Source organism: Thalassophryne amazonica, chromosome 7 (genome assembly GCF_902500255.1).
Source record: "Thalassophryne amazonica chromosome 7, fThaAma1.1, whole genome shotgun sequence".
Taxonomy (NCBI): Eukaryota; Metazoa; Chordata; class Actinopteri; order Batrachoidiformes; family Batrachoididae; genus Thalassophryne; species Thalassophryne amazonica.
The window spans coordinates 5,822,461-5,839,441 of record NC_047109.1 but is presented as its reverse complement, the minus strand read 5'-3'; positions in this window follow the sequence as shown (position 1 = coordinate 5,839,441).

Genomic DNA, 16,981 nt, shown 5'->3' with positions numbered 1-16,981 from the left:
CAGCCAATGCCACTCTCGCTGTTGCAGGGAAATTTCTGCAGTCTTGGCGGAGATGCAACATGGTGGTGAAAATCCTCAATGTGTCACACAGCTGTTTCTCGATTGTGTGTTTGGATGCAGATGTCCTCAGAGTGGCACATTATGCCTACATGATGCTCCACAGTACGAGTCAGCACATGAAACAGTTAGAAAGTTTCATTTACATGGTTTATAGAAAAAAGTAAAAATATTCAAATACAAAAAGTATGAACTGTTGTTTTGAACATAAGTCCATGCTATTTTTTTGTTGTTGTTGTTGCAGAAAGTATCATCATATCGCATATCGGCAATTTGTGCGTTTGTGCTGGGGACATTTGGGAAGGCACAGAAGGTTGCCACTACCAGCTTGTGTTGTATTCAAAATAAGGAGTACTTTTCCATCACCATCATCCGACTACACTGGCTTCCAGTTTCCTCCTCTGGAGTGAGGGGTCAGGCTCATCGGTGGTACCTGGTCCGCTTGGCAGCATCAGCCTCAGCTTTGCCCGTTCACGTTGGCTGCTCAGTGGAGGAGGATCATTGGTGGGGATTTCTGGTCAGTTTGGTGTTTTGCAGATCTGAAGAACCTCTTTTGCTGTCGCTCACATAGACTGAATAAAATGTTTTTTAACAAATTGTAAAACACTTCTCATTTGAATGAAACAATGTGAAACTTATGTGAAATTGTATTTTTATTCATTTTATCATGCTATATAAAAATATACAAATAACAATGTTTTTTTCATTTTCCACATATCACATGTTGGATATGTGGCTAACTTTCTCACTGTGAATCCTCCTCTTTTCCACTAAGGAAAGTATATTCTGAACCGTGGTCTCTCTTGCTTTGTCTGCTTTTGTTGTCTCCCTGCATTTTCATTAAAATGAAGGGTTGCCACCAAAGTCCTAAAACAGAAGTTAAAACAACATTAATAAAACCAACATTAAATAAACCGTGGCTTCCTTTCATCAGAAACTTCCTCATGTTCTTCACAAACAATCGATATGTCACTTAAATCTTCGCTATAATCGCGCACTATGCCTTCGCTGTCCGTGTCTGCCATGTTGGTAAACAGAGTGGCGCTGCGAGACATCTACTCGAATGACGTCACATCCGTCGCAGCGAAAAAGTAGGTCAACTCAGAGGCAGTAAATTCAAATTCTGAGATGGATAACGAAACGTCTAGATACTTGTTCAGTGTAATTTTATGGTAAAAAAAAAAAAACAACATGTAGAAAAAGCTTTTTTTATTCTTCAAGAATATGTAAAAATGTCATAGCGTGGCAGGGACACTTTAAGCTTTTTCATGCGCCTGTTTTCATGCAGGCTGGTGACCAGTTTACTTGCCTGAAGATGTTTTTCACGTGCACACTTTTTCATTTCCTACCAGAAAAGCTTCTGAATATCATTTTGTTGTCAAATTGGTATGATTTAGATGCAAAACGTCCTTGAAGAGCATGCGATATTGAACTGTTTTGCCGAAGCGAGTGAAGCACGGGGGTTTGTTTGTAACACTGGCATCCCATCAACCCCTGCGTGCACGGAACTCCAATAAGATCTATTCCCTTGGCAGATAAAAGGGACGTAATGATACGGTTAGCAGTTCAAGGTCTGATGTGCATAAGGACTCTCGAATGATTGCGGTTTTGCACCAGCGTTTATTAATGTACAAACATAGCCCCCCACCAAGTGACTTGCCAGTCACAGTGGGGTCTCTGTCAAGACGTAAAGGTGTTCCAAAGCCCTCAATATCCAAGTCTGCCTGGGAGTCATGCTTTTTGAGCCAGGTCTCTGTGAAAGCAAGGATGCAAGCGTCATTATATTCTCTTAGGAATCGCACGTTGGCTTGTAATTCATCCACTTTATTTCGAAGTGACTGTACATTCGCCAGCATTATAGACGGGAGAGGAATCCGCCGATGACCAAGTCTTTTCAGTCTTTGTTATACACCGCCGTGTCGCCCTCTTTTCCTCCGTAACCCCGGGTGCCTTGCTGTCCAGCCGGCCCCTGGAGTGGAAGCATGCAGGCGGAGGATCTCCTGGGGGAAAGACGCATCTGGATCCACAGAACCGAGTTTGGTATTACTGTGGAGAAGAAGGAATTGCCTCGAGTACTGCAGTGGCTACCCCTTCACCGAGAGACGGGTCAAGAGGTGACAGAGCAGTGTCCATAAGAGGAAAAGGCCCACTACTCGGTAAGCCATTGTCCAGGTAGGATTAGACAGATTCAGAATGTACCAGTGTTCTCAAAAGTTCACAGAAAGTCTACAAAACACTCAAACAAAACTCAGCCTCTCACACTATTGCTGTGTGTCGCCAGAGCCAGCGCCAGCGCCATCTTGGATGGCTACGGGAATATTTGCGCATGCGCAGTCATGTTACTGCCTTGTTTAGAAGTGAAGGTGAAGTTTGGCACATTAAGTGAATTGGAAGCTGCGATCGGGGCGTATCAGGAGAAAAATCATGTGCAACTATACAAGCGTAACACTAGAAGCATAGAGGTGTATGCACAGAGAGTGCCAGGGCGAAACCTACTGGAAACAGCCAAGATGGGGCTCAAATACGCAGAAATGGACCTTATTAGTAGTTAATAAATTTGTTTTGTAAACTCCATTTATTGTGGCCCGTTGAAAACTTTTCGCTCAGAGTTGTCCACTTTAAGTTGCTTCTTAGCTTAGCTCACAGCTAGTCAGCCTGCCTTCCCCCGACGTCTTGCTGCACTTCCCCCACTCTCTGTCTCCCTCCAGCCGATGAGCTGCAGCCATAGTCCGCTACTTAAAGATACAGCATATTTTCCCGTACCTTCAGAGCACGAATAAAAGGTACAGCAAGAGGATTTCCGTGTCAATATGAGTAATAATGTGCTCTCCCATACCTGCCCATAAGTGAGCAACATCTGATGATTGCATTATGCCATTTGGCTTCATACACGCTAATTGCATCGCCGGTAGGTACGGTATTATCGGTATGGGTACGGAAATTTTTTTTTTTTTTTTTTGCCAGCTTGCACTCGGCCGAGACGGACGCACTTTTCTCTTCTCCCTCCCTTTCTTTCCTGCTTCTGTGGCGTGTTGTCTGTGAGACTGCAGCTTTGCTCTTCTGGAACGACAAAAATGGATCTGTTAAAGTGGTCTTTGAACGCAATTGACACTATTTTTTCTACAAGACATTCGGGGGCGGAGGACCCAACCTTTCCTGCCGGGACGCATGTGATGGGTTACGTGATGGACTCGTGGAGGAGATGGCAGGTCATGTGCCTTTACATGCTTTCTGTGGAGGACGTCGAAGATGTGTACATATTCGGCTTGGTGGTGACCGGCTTTCTGATGTGTGGAGCGGGCACTATGCTGGTTTACCGGAAAATCAAGAAAGTGGAAGCAGCTTTGATTGGTCCTTCCAGGCTGCCCTACATGATTGATTCGATTGGGAAGGCAGTGGCTGCGCAGTGTTGGAAAATATCTCGAATAGAATTGCAGCCCTGGAAACCTGCTCTGACCGTCTGTGAAGACCACATTCTACATTCAGATGCATTGAGAGCCACTCTGTTCTCAGAACTGTGGAATCTTTCAGGCGTCTGCTAATCTGGCTATTCATTTGCTTGCCTCTACTGGTGGTTGGCTCTCACTGCGGTATTGTATCACTTCCTGTTCCGGAGCACAGCGGTGTTTTGCTGTATATGTTAGCTGTTTAATCTGCGCAGTTAGATTGATCTAGTTATCTAGATTACGATTTGTTTCCCAGTGTAATCTTTACGTGCCTTAACTAAAGCACTCATTCTGCTGAATCACCTCTAAATTATTTACACATTATTCACTTTGCGTGTTTTTAGGAATCCGCTAGCTTAGCGTAGCTACTAGCTCTTAGCCGGTTTAGCATGGCGGCTTCTCCTGTCTCTCCTGCACTTTTCTGCTCTGGGTGTGAAATGTTTAGTTATTCCTCGGCCTCTTTTAACAGTAACGGTACTTGTAATAAGTGTAGCTTATTCATAGCTTTGGAGGCCAGGCTGGGCGAATTGGAGACTCGGCTCCGCACCGTGGAAAATTCTACAGCTATCCAGGCCCCTGTAGTCGGTGCGGACCAAGGTAGCTTAGCCACCATTAGTTTCCCTCCGGCAGATCCCGAGCAGCCGGGAAAGCAGGCCGACTGGGTGACTGTGAGGAGGAAGCGTAGTTCTAAACAGAAGCCCCGTGTACACCGCCAACCCGTTCACATTTCTAACCGTTTTTCCCCACTCGACAACACACCTGCTGAGGAACAAACTCTGGTTATTGGCGACTCTGTTTTGAGAAATGTGAAGTTAGCGACACCAGCAACCATAGTCAATTGTCTTCCGGGGGCCAGAGCAGGCGACATTGAAGGAAATTTGAAACTGCTGGCTAAGGCTAAGCGTAAATTTGGTAAGATTGTAATTCACGTCAGCAGTAATGACACCCGGTTACGCCAATCGGAGGTCACTAAAATTAACATTGAATCGGTGTGTAACTTTGCAAAGACAATGTCGGACTCTGTAGTTTTCTCTGGGCCCCTCCCCAATCGGACCGGGAGTGACATGTTTAGCCGCATGTTCTCCTTGAATTGCTGGCTGTCTGAGTGGTGTCCAAAAAATGAGGTGGGCTTCATAGATAATTGGCAAAGCTTCTGGGGAAAACCTGGTCTTGTTAGGAGAGACGGCATCCATCCCACTTTGGATGGAGCAGCTCTCATTTCTAGAAATCTGGCCAATTTTCTTAAATCCTCCAAACCGTGACTATCCAGGGTTGGGACCAGGAAGCAGAGTTGTAGTCTTACACACCTCTCTGCAGCTTCTCTCCCCCTGCCATCCCCTCATTACCCCATCCCCGTAGAGACGGTGTCTGCTCCCAGACCACCAATAACCAGCAAAAATCTATTTAAGCATAAAAATTCAAAAAGAAAAAATAATATAGCACCTTCAACTGCACCACAGACTAAAACAGTTAAATGTGGTCTATTAAACTTAGGTCTCTCTCTTCTAAGTCCCTGTTGGTAAATGATATAATAATTGATAAACATATTGATTTATTCTGCCTTACAGAAACCTGGTTACAGCAGGATGAATGTTAGTTTAAATGAGTCAACACCCCCGAGTCACACTAACTGCCAGAATGCTCGTAGCATGGGCCGGGGCGGAGGATTAGCAGCAATCTTCCATTCCAGCTTATTAATTAATCAAAAACCCAGACAGAGCTTTAATTCATTTGAAAGCTTGACTCTTAGTCTTGTCCATCCAAATTGGAAGTCCCAAAAACCAGTTTTATTTGTTATTATCTATCGTCCACCTGGTCGTTACTGTGAGTTTCTCTGTGAATTTTCAGACCTTTTGTCTGACTTAGTGCTTAGCTCAGATAAGATAATTATAGTGGGCGATTTTAACATCCATACAGATGCTGAGAATGACAGCCTCAACACTGCATTTAATCTATTATTAGACTCTATTGGCTTTGCTCAAAAAGTAAATGAGTCCACCCACCACTTTAATCATATCTTAGATCTTGTTCTGACTTATGGTATGGAAATAGAAGACTTAACAGTATTCCCTGAAAACTCCCTTCTGTCTGATCATTTCTTAATAACATTTACATTTACTCTGATGGACTACCCAGCAGTGGGGAATATGTTTCATTACACTAGAAGTCTTTCAGAAAGCGCTGTAACTAGGTTTAAGGATATGATTCCTTCTTTATGTTCTCTAATGCCATATACCAACACAGTGCAGAGTAGCTACCTAAACTCTGTAAGTGAGATAGAGTATCTTGTCAATAGTTTTACATCCTCATTGAAGACAACTTTGGATGCTGTAGCTCCTCTGAAAAAGAGAGCTTTAAATCAGAAGTGCCTGACTCCGTGGTATAACTCACAAACTCGTAGCTTAAAGCAGATAACCTGTAAGTTGGAGAGGAAATGGCGTCTCACTAATTTAGAAGATCTTCACTTAGCCTGGAAAAAGAGTCTGTTGCTCTATAAAAAAGCCCTCCGTAAAGCTAGGACATCTTTCTACTCATCACTAATTGAAGAAAATAAGAACAACCCCAGGTTTCTTTTCAGCACTGTAGCCAGGCTGACAAAGAGTCAGAGCTCTATTGAGCTGAGTATTCCATTAACTTTAACTAGTAATGACTTCATGACTTTCTTTGCTAATAAAATTTTAACTATTAGAGAAAAAATTACTCATAACCATCCCAAAGACGTATCGTTATCTTTGGCTGCTTTCAGTGATGCCGGTATTTGGTTAGACTCTTTCTCTCCGATTGTTCTGTCTGAGTTATTTTCATTAGTTACTTCATCTAAACCATCAACATGTTTATTAGACCCCATTCCTACCAGGCTGCTCAAGGAAGCCCTACCATTATTTAATGCTTCGATCTTAAATATGATCAATCTATCTTTGTTAGTTGGCTATGTACCACAGGCTTTTAAGGTGGCAGTAATTAAACCATTACTTAAAAAGCCATCACTTGACCCAGCTATCTTAGCTAATTATAGGCCAATCTCCAACCTTCCTTTTCTCTCAAAAATTCTTGAAAGGGTAGTTGTAAAACAGCTAACTGATCATCTGCAGAGGAATGGTCTATTTGAAGAGTTTCAGTCAGGTTTTAGAATTCATCATAGTACAGAAACAGCATTAGTGAAGGTTACAAATGATCTTCTTATGGCCTCGGACAGTGGACTCATCTCTGTGCTTGTTCTGTTAGACCTCAGTGCTGCTTTTGATACTGTTGACCATAAAATTTTATTACAGAGATTAGAGCATGCCATAGGTATTAAAGGCACTGCGCTGCGGTGGTTTGAATCATATTTGTCTAATAGATTACAATTTGTTCATGTAAATGGGGAATCTTCTTCACAGACTAAAGTTAATTATGGAGTTCCACAAGGTTCTGTGCTAGGACCAATTTTATTCACTTTATACATGCTTCCCTTAGGCAGTATTATTAGACGGTATTGCTTAAATTTTCATTGTTACGCAGATGATACCCAGCTTTATCTATCCATGAAGCCAGAGGACACACACCAATTAGCTAAACTGCAGGATTGTCTTACAGACATAAAGACATGGATGACCTCTAATTTCCTGCTTTTAAACTCAGATAAAACTGAAGTTATTGTACTTGGCCCCACAAATCTTAGAAACATGGTGTCTAACCAGATCCTTACTCTGGATGGCATTACCCTGACCTCTAGTAATACTGTGAGAAATCTTGGAGTCATTTTTGATCAGTATATGTCATTCAAAGCGCATATTAAACAAATATGTAGGACTGCTTTTTTGCATTTACGCAATATCTCTAAAATCAGAAAGGTCTTGTCTCAGAGTGATGCTGAAAAACTAATTCATGCATTTATTTCCTCTAGGCTGGACTATTGTAATTCATTATTATCAGGTTGTCCTAAAAGTTCCCTAAAAAGCCTTCAGTTAATTCAAAATGCTGCAGCTAGAGTACTAGCGGGGACTAGAAGGAGAGAGCATATCTCACCCATATTGGCCTCTCTTCATTGGCTTCCTGTTAATTCTAGAATAGAATTTAAAATTCTTCTTCTTACTTATAAGGTTTTGAATAATCAGGTCCCATCTTATCTTAGGGACCTCGTAGTACCATATCACCCCAATAGAGCGCTTCGCTCTCAGACTGCAGGCTTACTTGTAGTTCCTAGGGTTTGTAAGAGTAGAATGGGAGGCAGAGCCTTCAGCTTTCAGGCTCCTCTCCTGTGGAACCAGCTCCCAATTCAAATCAGGGAGACAGACACCCTCTCTACTTTTAAGATTAGGCTTAAAACTTTCCTTTTTGCTAAAGCTTATAGTTAGGGCTGGATCAGGTGACCCTGAACCATCCCTTAGTTATGCTGCTATAGACTTAGACTGCTGGGGGGTTTCCCATGATGCACCCAGTGTTTCTTTTTATTCACCTCTTTTTGCTCTGTATGCACCACTCTGCTTTTAATCATTAGTGATCGATCTCTGCTCCCCTCCACAGCATGTCTTTTTCCTGATTCTCTCCCCTCAGCCCCAACCAGTCCCAGCAGAAGACTGCCCCTCCCTGAGCCTGGTTCTGCTGGAGGTTTCTTCCTGTTAAAAGGGAGTTTTTCCTTCCCACTGTAGCCAAGTGCTTGCTCACAGGGGGTCGTTTTGACCGTTGGGGTTTTACATAATTATTGTATGGCCTTGCCTTACAATATAAAGCGCCTTGGGGCAACTGTTTGTTGTGATTTGGCGCTATATAAAAATTGATTGATTGATTGATTGATTTGGCTTCCCCAAATACAGCTGCACTTCAAGGTCGCTGTGATAAAACCTCCTCAGAAGATCAACACTTAAGCCTCGCTCCCTGGTCTTCCCCCCTCCCCTCAGTTTCTCTAGCTCTGACGTTGGACTGCTCAGGACTGCTTAGGACTGCTCAGGGTTGCCCCTCCCCCCTCCAGGATTGTCGGACAAGGCCGTTGACGGCGCCAAACAGGCTGCCTCCGGAGTGTTCTCATAAACTGGACCTTCAAATCTCGGTTGTCGTCCTGTGTCCTTGTTTTTGTCTGTGTGATTATTGTTTTTCTGTGCTGATGGGGATTTTTTTCCTCATTGTCGCTGTGTAATGCAGCGGCTATGAGGGTTTTTTTTCTCCCTTTCCCTCGTGTTTTGCTTTTCATATATATGTTTATGTACCGGGCCGGCCTATGTGTTGTGTGTTGTGTGTGTGTTGTTTGTTATGGGTCGGTGTTGGTTTGCTCAACCCTGCTGTTGACCAAGGCAGGGATGTACATCTGGAGCTGGTCCCCGGGCGCCTAATGGCGACTTCTGCTCCTACTGGCAATTAGGATGGGTTAAATGCAGTAGACATATTCCATTGTGCAGGGAACATGTTCTTCTGTGCATATGACAATAAAATTCCTGACAATAAAAATTCCTTTGAAATTGAAATAAATTTCAAACCAATAATAAATCCACTAGAGTCACGGAAATGTTCCTGTGTCAATAGCAGAGCGCCTACTTGACCAGTACCGGACCCATAGACGCGGCCTTTCCAGAAATGCCCCTGCTAACGCTTAGAGTGAGAAGAATAAAATACAACATCAGTGATCACTAATCATTAGCACGTAAAAAAACGCGTGGCATGTCCTTTAAATCAACGCTGTCTTGTATTGTGTCTTGACTAGTGACAAGGAGAAAGAACAACGGTGGCCCCGAAGTGCAAAATACAGCAGCAAATCCAAAACACAACAGCAAATCGCACGGCACAACAGCAAATTGCAGAGAACAACAGCAAATCGCACAGCACAACAGCAAATTGCACAACACAACAGCAAATAAAAAAAAAACACAACAGCAAATCAAAAAAACACAGCAAATCGCACAGCACAACAGCAAATCGCACAGCACAACAGTAAATCTCACAACACAACAGCAAATCGCACAGCACAACAGCAAATCACACAACACAGCAACAAATCGCACAACAGCAAATCGCACAGCACAACAGCAAATCACACAACACAGCAACAAATCGCACAACAGCAAATCGCACAGCACAACAGCAAATCACACAACACAGCAACAAATCGCACAACACAACAGCAAATCGCACAGCACAACAGCAAATCGCACAACACAGCAACAAATCGCACAACAGCAAATCGCACAACAGCAAATCGCACAACACAACAGCAAATCACACAAACACAGCAACAAATCGCACAACAGCAAATCGCACAGCACAACAGCAAATCGCACAGCACAACAGCAAATCACACAAACACAGCAACAAATCGCACAACAGCAAATCGCACAACACAGCAACAAATCGCACAGCACAACAGCAAATCGCACAACACAACAGCAAAAGAGAAACGACAACAACATTAACCAAAACGGAAAAGGTAGGTACCTTCGGGCGACACGAATCGTCGTTGATTGGACGGTGGTCCATCCTGTCCTGTGAACTGGAAGGTTTACATGTTTTCAAAATATGAGCGCCGCTAGTGAAAACGTATGTGCTCTTATTAAAGAATATTTTGATGCAGGATGTGAATATTATCAGTTTTATCATGGTGTTATATTATCAGAGTGTAAAAAGCCATATTCATTGGTGAACAACTTGATAACGGTTTTATCACATACCTATAAATGATAAATGTTGTATGGTTTTCTGAAGGGTGTAAAAAGCCATATTCATTGGTGAACAACTTGATAACGATTTTATCATATACCTATAAATGATAAATGTTGTATGGTTTTCTGAAGGGTGTAAAAAGCCATATTCATTGGTGAACAACTTGATAACGATTTTATCATATACATGTACACTAAAGGCAATAGTAATAAATGCTGTGTCAATTGTAATCAGAATTTTATTAAATAGAACATTTCTAAACAGTTGTAATAAGACATTGAAAATATCTACAACAAACACATTCACTTGATAATGTCATTGAATAGAACAGAAACAGGTGTATTAAACTTGGCTGCTGAAGCAGCCAAGTACTCACGAAAATTCTTTGCAGCTTTCTTATTTGCAGCTAACGTGTTTTTAGGAGTTGTTTGGTGTATTTTATCAGCGATTTCTTCATGGGAATGTAAGAGAAATCGCTGAGGGCGTCCGCCCTCATCGGTGGCCATCGTGTTGTCTGAGTAAACCACAACAAGCACGTGCCGTGACGTCACAACATATGTATGGATTGGCTGATTACCAAGGCGACATTCATTTTGTGGGTTTTACTCGGGTGGTATGAAAAATATTATACCGGTCCGCGAAAAATATCACAAGGGTGTATTGCTATTTATTCTTTAGTGTTTTATCCAATCATATTGGCGTATCATTTATAGGTATATAATAAGACGTTATATTGGATATGCTGTCAACAATTCATAACATAAACATTAGTCTTCGTATGCTGAAGACACTTTTAAAAGAAGCAGGGCTGAACAGAAGACTAAATTATTCCCCACTCCTGGAGGTGAGGTGTGCAATTCTGATTGAGCTGGAAGGATCGGGGCAACTCTTTGGTTATTGGACTATGTTGCAAACTCTCCAACAAAAACACATAGAGTGATAGGTACGTCTTGTAAACCTCCTGTGTGTTCTCAAAGCCGTCCCTCGTGGATTCAGTTATAATTTAGTCTTCTGTTCAGCCCTGCTTCTTTTAAATGTGTCTTCAGCATACGAAGACTAATGTTTATGTTAAGAATTGTCGACAGCATATCCAATATAACGTCATATTCATGTCCTGCATCAAGCTATTCTTTAATAAGAGCACGTACGCATACATGTCAACCCCTTTGAGGGTCCACCTGTATAACCAAGTGAGAAAATCCATAAAATCAGCACAAAATCCTTATAACCTCCAAATCGCACCAAAATCAGTTTTATTAGAGCACACACAACCGCATAGCAGTATCACGTAACTGGGTTTTTGTCCACATATTGGGCCTCATGTATCAATGTTGTGCACTTGTGGCGTAAATTTACGGCGTAAACTTGAAATACACCAAAGTCGCCGTGACATGTATCAAGCAGTGCGCACCTGCCCATTTCTGGCGTACGCCTGACGTGATCTTGATAAATGCGGCGGGTGGAAACGATTGTAATTATAATAAACACACCCATAAATATTCAGACTCGCTTCAGACACACCCTAATTTTACGACATGGAAGCCGGGAAGACGGCAATGAAAAAGAACTCCACCAATCACGACACGTGCCAATAGAGTGTCAAAAGCGGCCATCGTATCAATTGTTTTGTAGTATATAATCAATAAAGTGTTACAGTGGTCCCTCATTAATCGCTGGAGTTACGTTCTAAAAAATAGCCCGTAATAAGCAAAACCGCGATGTAGTCAGCGTTATCTTTTACAATTATTATAGACGTTTCAAAGCTGTAAAACCCCTCACTACACAGTTTATACACGTTCTCAATCAGGCATGAACATTTTCTCACTTTTCTCTCGTGTGTAAACACTCTCAAAGTTCAAACCTTATTAGAAAAATAAGACCAAACTCTTTTCAGGCCCAAACATTTGTTTGAGAAATAAAAATAGAATGTTTTCCTATAAATAATTATGATGGCATTTAGAACTAACAAATTAATTTTAACGATCAACGAACGAGGTCGGACACATAAGAAATTATTAATAGTGACTGACCAGTATTTCACAGATCAGCCTCTGCGTCCTGACGCTGCGCCTTTTCCCACTCACATCTCGCTGCAGCAGGTGTCTGTTTCCGAGTGACAAATACAGTTATGAGTAGTTGTTGGTGCTCTTTTCTCTTCTGGGCAACAAGATTCTTATAAACAGATACGCAGAACACAGAACACTGTAAAAAAAAAAAAAAAAGGCATGCAAAATTGGACTAAATACTCCGCGAGACTCCGAGGCCACGACAGGTGAACGGCGTTATAGCGAGGGACCACTGTATTCTCTTTTCACATGTCAATAATTCTTGACATGTGGATATTTGCTCGTTCAATTAATAAGACACGCCTAATCTGTCAGATTTCTTTATTTTTTAAATGTATTTCTGTATTTATTTTATTGTGACAACCGAATGGAGACGACAAAACCTGGTTGCAGCACGGGCGAATTAAGGGAATGACGGAACTACAGTTGTTATTATCAATTTCATTGTCTAAAACGATCACACCACATGAAGTTAAGCTCAGCTTTCCTTCCTGTCAGCGCTGTGACCACGGATCGTGCTCCATAACAATCCCGCAAAGGCGGGATTTGTATTGATTATTATGTAGTATAATCAGGAAAGTGTTATTTATGTAACATATGCATTGATTTGTATAATGGCACTATTTATCATGTTGATCATCTTCATTTTTATGTGGATTCCAGCGCTGGTTCATTTTGGTGTATAATTTACACCACATCTCAACCTGGAGTATATTTTCAGCGCAGCGTACGCCAACGACCACATTGATAAATGTCAAATAGCACAGCCGTTTTGGCGTACACCCCATATACACTCAAATATCGCTGTACGCAACGTTGATACATGAGGCCCATTATGAGTTGCCACAATGACATTAAAGTCATGATCATTAGTTTTTCCTTCACAGTTAAATTTCAAACAATATGTTGTGGAAAGTGAAATGCACAGACCCACACCAGGGGGCGTAAATGAACGGCCAATAGAGATGCCAATAAATACAATTTATTGCTGCAAATGTGCACAACAGGTCAAATACTGCTTTTAGTCTGTCAATCAAGCTACACAAAAGATGACGCGTGGGCAGGCCCGAGGGTAGGAGACGCCTATCCAGAGAAGAGCCGGGACCCACGAGGTTCCACCGCCAACGGAGACCTGCAACACACCGGAGCCACCAAGTCCTGAGTCCCCAGGTGGCCACCGCTTCCAGCTGTCAGATCCGGTACTGCTGGCAGGAACAGACACAGGTTAAAGGTGGGTGTGTTTACACCCAGCAAACAGTCAGCAACTCACAGAAATCCTCTTGTAGGAATAAATCCAAATACTCCCAGAGTGCAGAGGAAAAACTGGAGGACGTGCAGTGTCAATTGTTATACTTAGTAAGTCAGAAGTGAGGAGTGGATACGCCAACTCCTCCAACTTTCACAAACTCGGCTACAAGCTGCAAGTATAAGTCACAACTGCAAAGACTTCAGTAACAATGAATGTGCGAACGGCACAAAATGGCTTACCTGACGGGTAAGCTGATAACTCGGCAGAGTTGTGATGTCTCTCCCAGGCTTTTATGGTGTGGTGTGAAGATGAGTGATGACTGACAGCTGTCAGTACCAGTGCTCCTGGTGCTCCTGAGAGGCGACTGCGCCCTCTGGTGCCTGAAACCCGACGACAGGCAGGGCGCCCTCTGGTGGTGAGTCAGCAGTACCTCCTCTTCGGGCGGCCCACACAACACAATAGATCTAGTATTCATGCGTCAAGCTGAATTTTATAGAACTGAATGTGTCAAATTTAGTTATTTTTTTACAGAAACAAGAACTGTGTGTCACTAGTGGAAATACATTAATAAAATCATGAAAAATAAATCGAATATAATGAATAAAATAAAACATACCTCAGAACTTCATCAAGTGCATCGAAAATCACCTCGCCAGTGCTGATGTTGCAGACGGGCATGTCAATGATCCTCAACTTCGCCCTGTGTGTTTATTAGGGATGGGTATCGATAAAATCTTATCGATACTGACTGGTATCCCCCCCAATAAAACAAAACTGCACCTTTCAGAGTGGCCTTTTATTGTGGGCAGTCTAAGGCACACCTGTGCACTAATCATGGTGTCTAATCAGCTTCTTGATATGGCACACCTGTGAGGTGGGATGGATTATCTCAGCAAAGGAGAAGTGCTCACTATCACAGATTTAGACTGGTTTGTGAACAATATTTGAGGGAAATGGTGTTATTGTGTATGTGGAAAAAGTTTTAGATCTTTGAGTTCATCTCATACAAAATGGGAGCAAAACCAAAAGTGTTGCGTTTATATTTTTGTTGAGTGTATAAAGAATGTAGTCCACCTGTGTGCACCTTCCTCCACTCTTATATGTTACCCTGTGCTCCTCCCTTTTCTTAAAGTAGGTATTCACCACAGCCATTTCCATCCTTTTTGCAAAATCAACTACCATCTGTCCTTCCCCATTCCTATCCTTGATACCATATCTACCCATTACTTCCTCATCACCTCTGTTCCCTTCACTAACATGCCCATTGAAGTCTGCTCCTATCACCACTCTTTCATGCTTGGGCACACTCTCCACCACCTCATCTAACACACTCCAGAAATCTTCTTTCTCCTTCATCTCACAACCTACCTGTGGGGCATATGCACTGATGATATTCATCATCACCCCTTCAATTTCCAACTTCACACTCATCACCCTGTCAGACACTCGCTTAACCTCCAACACACTTTTAACATACTCTTCCTTTAAAATGACCCCAACACCATTTCTCTTCCTGTCCTCACCATGGTACAACAACTTGTACCCACCGCCGATGCTCCTGCTCTTACTTCCCTTCCACTTGGTCTCTTGCACACACAATATGTCTAACTTTCTCCTCTCCATCATATCAGCCAGCTCTCTCCCTTTACTAGTCATACTACCAACATTCAAAGTCCCCACTCTCATTTCCACCCTTCTAGTTTTCTTCTTCTCCCACTGTTTGTGGCAACATTTTCCTCCTCTTCTTTGTCGTCTTCGCCCAGCAGTAGCCCAATTTCCACCGGCACCCTGTTGGGCAATAGCACCGGTGGCAGACGTTGTTAACCCGGACCGCGACCGATCCGGTATGGAAATTCGATTCTGAGTCTGCATAGTTGGGTTGGCTTGTTTTACGCCGGATGCCCTTCCTGACGCAACCCTCCTCATTTATCCGGGCTTGGGACCGGCACTCAGAATGTACTGGCTGCACACCCCATGTGGCTGAGAAACCCCTATTAATGAAGAAAATTTATTCAGCTTGGTAAGATGATAACCCAAAAACAATAAATACCATTACCTTCTTACTTTCTATATCAAATGATTAAATAACTTGGATAAAGTGGTTAAAATATTGTTAACTTTTGCGCACCAGATTAGTGGAAAAGATGGTTAGTTTTGTATATTCAATATATTTCAAGTAAAAGGCAAATCAAATTACATACCGGTAAAACAATTAATGATTGGATTTATTATTGTGAATATTTTCATGTGGTGTTGAATTGTGTATTTGTACTCTGTAAATGTACTTGGGGATATTGAAATTTGTGTGGGTTGGTTCTTTTCTGTCTGGAACAAAATTCAGATTGACTGTTTTAATTGAACACTGCAGTATTTGGCTTATTTTTGCTTCAGTTATCATGAATGAGCTACTGTGGAACTGACCAATTAGATCAATAAGTTCCAGCAGGTATTCATAAACTCATTTGGAAACAGGCTCATCTTGTTGGGAAAGTGTAGGTACACGGACCCACAACAGGGGGCGCAAATGAACGGACAATGGAGTAGGTCAAATAACAACACTTTACTGTTGTGAATGTGCACAACAAATACAACAGATTGCAACAATAGTCAATTCACAAGGTGTCATGTGGGCAGGCTCGAAGACAGGAGACGTCTGTCCAAAGCAGAACCGGAACCACACGATTTCCTCCGCCACCAGACCCCGGGAATACTGGAGCCGCCAAGTCCCGAACTCCCAGGTGGCCACTGCCTCCGCGTGTCGGACCTGGTACTGCTGGCGAGGAACAAAAAGCAAGTAAATGAGGATGCGTTTGCACCCAGGAATCAGCACGGCAGGAAAGCTACCTCCACCTCTCGTTGGAAAAGCAGTCCAAAAGATAATGCACAAAAGTCACAAAGGATATTGTCAAGCAGACAGCTGAGGTACGTTACCTTCCAGGTAGAACGATATCTCGGCAAAGAGGTGGAGATGACGTCTTGCTGATATACCGATGCTGATCCGATGAGTGGTGACAGCTGTCACCCCGGCTGCTCCTGTGAGGCGGCAGCGCCCTCTGGTGCCTGGAGCCCGCACTCCAGGCAGGGTGCCCTCTGGTGGTGGTGAGCCAGCAGTACCTCCTCTTCAGCGGCCCACACAACACATCTAGGCAATAAAGAATTTGTGTTATAAAACATTTCTATGAATCAGTCCCCCAGTATACATATTAAATACTGCTAAAAATAAATAAATTTTTAATTAACTGATCAACTAATTATTTTTGACTGAAATAACAGACAGAATTGCCTGTGTGGGTAGATAGAATAGAGTGGGTGGTTGTGGTAGATCCTCTGTGGACTATTTAAAACTGATTGTGAGACTGTGAATTAACATCCAGTTCCCATCCTCCAGGCCCTAAAAAGTCTGGTAGAAGGTTGGTGGGCAGGTCTCCTATCAGGGCACTGTGACCAATAGTCCCTTTGAGTTCTACGTGTATACATTTGTATATAATATGTCAAGTGTAATAGGACCCAGGTCATTTTTGATCTGTGGACGT